Genomic DNA, 6,000 nt, shown 5'->3' on the forward strand with positions numbered 1-6,000 from the left:
AAGTAGCCTATCACCAACATTCCACATTTTCCCAGCATTGTAATGCAAATAACATTCATCCACTTGTAAGTCAGTTTGGAAATGTTGCAATCTTTTCATTTTGAACAATTAAAGCTGCAATCCTATGCATATTTGCTTAAGGATAAGCATAAGCATATTAGGCAGTGTGGACTGTGCAAATTGCACTTCAGGGAATTGGGTAGGTATTTTGGGTGGGGTGGGGCTTTCCTCAATTGGTCTTCTGGTTCACATTGTTATTATTAATTAATTTTCTATACCGTCCTTTATCCAAAGGTCACGGGGCAGTTTACAATACAAAAAGACAAAACTACATACCATAATAACACACACAGAGAGAGACAGAGTAAGAGAGAGAGTTTAAGAGGCCATCAATTTTTAAATTACCCAAAGGCTAATAAACCTACTCAATACTGCCCCTTCTGTGATTGGTTTAAAGTGGGTTTGGGCCTCATTGTTTGGCTGTTTCATTTTATTCCAATTGGTTTTTGGCATGAGCAAGTAAATGGATTGAAATGAATACCAATGGCCTGCACCCTGAGGCATTCCTGGATGAAGGGCAGTTCCCTAAGCACATTCCATTCACAGCCATTTGGGAAGCTTTTTGGTTTGCTTTTCTTGGGGCCCCTATACATGGACCCCTGTACAGGGCAGTAGAAAACATTGCATCTCATTACAGACATATGGTGATGTCTCTCCACTGAAGTGCTTTTCCCCAGAAAGGTGGGCATGAGGTTTCCGCTTCTCCAGTTACAAAGGTTTCACATGCCCACACTAAATGGTTTGGTACTATTTGCCACAGATCCCCGCATTATCTTTGAACACATGGAACATTTGAGGTCTCTTGAGTCCTCATTTTTGATGTGCAGGCAATATCACCATGCAGGCAATGTACACCAGTCCAGCACATGTAATCAGAAGTTACATGTCATAGTACTTAGCTCTATGTGTAGGCTGAAGCTCTACTCTACAGAGGTCTTCATTTCTTATAAGTTTAGTAAGGTTTGGGCCAATAGAATACTATGATTCTAGCAAGCTTCCAAATGTTGCATAGAAACATAACCCCCACTGAGTTCTTTATCAGTAATTTGCCATTCTTGAGATGGCACTCTCTGTCAGTTGTGGACAAAATGAACAGCGCTGCCCTTTTCCCAGGGGCTTCTAAAAAGCAAAGAGCACTGAACAGCAGAGCATGAAATCAACATTTAAATGTTTTCAATACATATTATTCATTTCTATCCGAGAAAGAAACACCTTTTGATTTCCCCCCTCTTCAATCATTAAAGAAAGATGTGCATAAGCTGAATGACTATATTATAAGGCAAAGGAAAGGGACTGATTTACATAGCATTTGGGAAGCTTTTGATTTGTCTGAAATTATATGATAAACAATAGACCGTGTCTCCAACACAGCAGCGCTTAGTAATGTCAGACTTGAAAGAAACAGCCATGGCACTTTCAAGAAATACAGAACTGCACGGTCTTTTGTTTGCTGTATTTTCTATTGATCCTTTGCATAATTCTCAAAAGCCAACTCAACTTGTTTTCCCCCGCTCTAAAAATGAAAATAATTCTGAATATCAATAATGGATACACTTCACATCACGTAGCTGATAGTTTATTGATTCCTAATGAAATTTTAATTCTTTGCAGATTGAGTAAATTATAGAGCTGTTACAAGGATTCCACTGTATTTCATCTAATTTTTCGTTAATGAGTTACAAATTATTGAGCTTAGTGCGCCATCCTCCAAATACCACACTGGAATGAACAAGTTGTGAGGAAGCATAAGAGTCTGCTATTGGCTCAGCCCTCTCAGAATGAGGACGTTAGCTGCTTTGTCAGCAGAGGTTAGTTCAAATTAGAGATCCAGAAATGAGCAAACATCAAAATGAATAATTTCTTTTAGACAAATTAATATCTGTGCTTTGCCTATTATACCACAAAGCCATCAGATCTTAGTTAGCCATGTAAATTTGAGAACTTAAGTGTAAAATTAATTCTTTATCTCTCTATTAATAGAAAAATATCTATCTAGAGATCTGCGAATGTATTATTGCCAAAATAAAACACACTAATAACTGCATAGTTTTGTTCAGTGAAATCCTAGAGAATTGTGAAGTACAACACAGTTATGGGGAGTCTTTCCTATGCCACAATGAAGTGCCAAAGCCAATTTACAATAGGGGCTCCAAAAGCCACTATGGAGAAAAATTCTAACTTAATCCTGTTAATGAACTCCTGCTGCCACCATGTACCTTAAAAAAAAAAAAAGCAAATCTTCCATCTCTCCTCGTCCCAAGCCAGCACTCACAGAACAGCATTAGTTTCAGTTCTGAACTTACGGTAAGTCTTTTCTCAGGTCCAGCCCTCACTCCCCATCTCATTGGCCTAATGCAGACTTTCTCACACCTTGGGTCCCCAGATGTTGTTGGATCACAGCTCCAATCATCCCTGATCCAGTCCTGCTAGCTAGAGATGATGGGAGTTGTAGTCCAACAACATCTGGGGACCACCCAGAAAGGCTGGTCTAATGGACATTCAGTCAGAATGAGGGCTTTTCCCCTGAAGGTAATTTTTCACATGAGCCAGGATTACTTGAGGTTTCCACAAGGAGTGCGGGGGGAGCACACCGCCCCCAGCAGCCGATCCTGGTGGGGTGCTATTGCGGCTGCTCCCCCTCCTGCACTGGGTGGTGCACCGCGCCCACATGACATGCGCCACCCAACCCCCCACTTGCTCTCCGCCCCCCGGTGCTGGAGCATGAAGCTCCCCCACTGGGATTTCAGTTACTTCCTTGCTGAAGACTTGCTAAGCCTACTAGCTTTGGCGGCCTGCTGAACGTCTCCTCAGCCTTGGGGCCTTTCTGCAGTTACCACTTACAGTGGAATATTTGCCCCCCCCCCCATTTTCTTTTTGCTAGGGTTACCATACACCTGGAATTTCACGTAGATAGCTGGAATACTGCAGCTGGAAGCAGTGGCAAGGTGTAAATCTGTCCACAACTTTGCAAAAAAAAAAAAAAAAAGTTCAACAACTTTTGTGTATGGATTTTCACTTTTTGAAATATGGCGACCCTATTTTTGTATGTTGTCACATGAAATTGGCATCATTCAGCTAGTATTCTGGAAGAATGTTTCCTTTTTCACTGGGGGTGGGTGTTGAATTCAACTTTTGTGAATTCAACTATTGTGATGGATTCTCAATATTTCATTTGTGTGGCATGTATACAAGCATGGTCCCAGTTTCTGTGGGGAGGGGCTTGGGGTTGGTAGGTGTGGCTTGGGAGGTGTTTGTTTCCTGCCACTTGCCTCTGAACAGTGTGAGCTGTCGGTTTGTGAGCTCAGTTCAAATGAGGAACATGGCAGATAGAGATAGTGGTACCTAACTGAAGTATTGCCCATAATAGCACTCATTAATGGAAGATAAAATTGCATCACATTAACCAGTTCGCCATAAGCTCAGGCAGACACATAGTTCCTCTTCTAATCTCCGTTGCCTCCACAAAATCAGTACCGAGGAATACTAGGCATTCAATAACACTTTTTAAAAGCCCTGAAAGCACTTTTATATTTGCTGTTAGCCGCCCTGAGCCCGGTTTTTAGACTGGGAAGGGTGGGGTATAAATAAAATTTATTATTATTACACCGGTGTGCATGCTCATAACTGCAATATTTACTGGCTGGAGGAACACAAGGGTTTGTTAAGTGTGTAGCTACAGCCATGGAACTATTCTCAATTCAGGTACAATCCACCATTAGTGTGGAAAGGAAAACCCCACACTCACTTTCTAATAGCAGCAACGTGTGAGCAAAGGTGCAGACAATATGCTACAAAATCGGATCAAACAGCAACTATTCCACTGCAAATGTTAGGTGTGGAAAGGCCCTTAATCTCACCAGTTTTATCTCATCTTTCTTAGCCTTCTGTCTGCCTCTCTCTGGTTGATTCCAGTGCCAACTGACCCCTGACAGGGCTTCACGTGGCCTTTTATTCTCTTATGGCCTCTGGCCAACGACATGTGGTCATCTTGCAGGGCCTCGTGCTACATAGGAGTTTTAAGAGTGACCCTCAGAACCCCAATCAGATCATTTTCTTCTGATACCCCTGATCAGTATACCTAGGACATTCCCCTTCAGTAGTGTTAACCGCCAAAGATGCTGTGTTCCTTAGCAACAGTCACCAAGGTTCCTGTAAGCAGTCATGTTCATAGAGTTCAGAGGCCTAATCAGATAATTTTCTTCGTGATTTATTTCAAGCTATGGTATTTAACCATAGTACAAAACATTCATAATGCTAAACACTTACCCTTGTACATAAAATAAATGAATACTCCGCCCACCTCTTCACAGCCACCAGTGGTCCTACCTGGGCATCTCATGAAAATATTTGGTGGTTTAGAATCCAATACTGATGTTACATTTAAACTATCAGTTTGTTTCATCCTGTCCGTATTCAGGGTGAGATACATACTTTGCCTCCTCATGCAGCACTTCTTGTTTCACCGCAAGCAGTGAAACAGGACGTGCTTCCCCTGGCTTCAGCTACACATCCTTCTGCTAGGGATCTCTGCTAACTATCAGTCTGTGGATTCACTACCTCAGTTAGTGCAAAATTCACCTGTATTCTCTGAATGCCTTCCTATGGTAAATGCATTTTTCTGTTAATGAACATGAAGAGGATGTTTCACATCTACAACAAAGAAAATTGGCATATTTCCTCACATAAAATATACAGAGAAAGAAAAAGTTGGTGCAATGTGTTCCTGGTGATTTATTTCATCTTTGTTTCTGTCTTGCTTTGGGTATAGGTAATAATCTTCCACAGGCAACAATTGTAAGCAGCCATCCTGTTGGCTAGAAATGAAAGCTAGCAAACATAGTTATAGATAACCCCAAGGCTAAAGCCTGAGGTCTAGGGTCTCTAATTAGCAGCCCTCTTGCTGTGTAGAAGGGAGGGTAGGAAAAAAGAGATTGCTGTCCTTTGATAAACAAATAGGAATTTCTTGCATATAATTGGCCCAGGCAACCTGAGCAACTCCCCAGTAGTAGTATTTAGGGCTGGTATCAAAACTCAGAAGGTGAATATGCAACCAGCATGTAAAAAGTTGCTACCTAATTAACTTTACACATGAAATTCACCACATAGTTGTGTTGCTAAGCTTTGCTAGTTGTAAATGCTAAAATTGGCCAAAGTATTTTGCCAGGACTGATCTGATGAATTTGGGCACATGGGGCAGAAATCCAAACTGCAATTTCCACAAGTTAAAAATTATGATAAATGAAATAGCTGACTATATCCATCACTCTTTAATGAGACTTCGGATTTGCTGCCTGAGGATAATTCTGGTAGAGTGATCTGTGTTTTCAGGACTAGTGCAAAGAATGTTTAAATTTGAGGCTGGAAATACTTCATTTATTCATTCATTCAGGACAATATCCAACAAAGTAGTTCATTTAGTACAGGCAGACGCAAACTCCAGCCCTCCAGATGTTTGGGACTATAATTCCCATCATCCCTGACCACTGCTCCTGTTAGCTAGGGATGATGGGAATTGTAGTCACAAACATGTGGAGGGCCAGAGTTTACCTATGCCTGATTTAGTACAAGAATCTCTGGCTGCCCCACAGAATTTCCCTTCTCTCTTCTCTCCACCCCCCCAAAAAAAACCCCCACAAATTTGTTCTCGGTTTCCCCCAACCCTCTGGAGCAGTTTTGGGGAGGAAATGCAGGGTGAAGGGAAATTCCATTGCCCAGCCAGAAGTCCCTGCACTAACAAATCTGCTTCATTAGATGCCAACTTGACTACCATCCTTCTTCCAAGGAGCAAAGCATGGTATGCAAGCCTAAAAGGTAGTTCAGGCTAAGAACATCCAGCATCACAGCTGAGTAGTGTTTTGAAAATGGATCTCTCTAGTCTTAGGACTCAGCTACATAGCCGCAAATACAATGTTTTGAATGTGTTGTAAAGTGCAATATATA

At 41.6% G+C, this 6,000-nt stretch overlaps 1 long non-coding RNA gene across 1 annotated transcript in view; it reads right to left on the minus strand.

Annotated features, from left to right (window-relative positions):
• LOC310835375 overlaps positions 1-4,139 on the minus strand; it is a 28,005-nt gene extending 23,866 nt beyond the window's left edge. The window contains exon 1 of the long non-coding RNA XR_014559613.1: positions 3,918-4,139. This is a non-coding gene — a long non-coding RNA (uncharacterized lncRNA). The remainder of the gene's footprint in view (positions 1-3,917) is intronic.
• Positions 4,140-6,000: the final 1,861 nt, after the last annotated feature.

This window comes from Podarcis gaigeae (assembly GCF_964106915.1).
Source record: "Podarcis gaigeae genome assembly, chromosome: 2".
Classification (NCBI taxonomy): Eukaryota; Metazoa; Chordata; class Lepidosauria; order Squamata; family Lacertidae; genus Podarcis; species Podarcis gaigeae.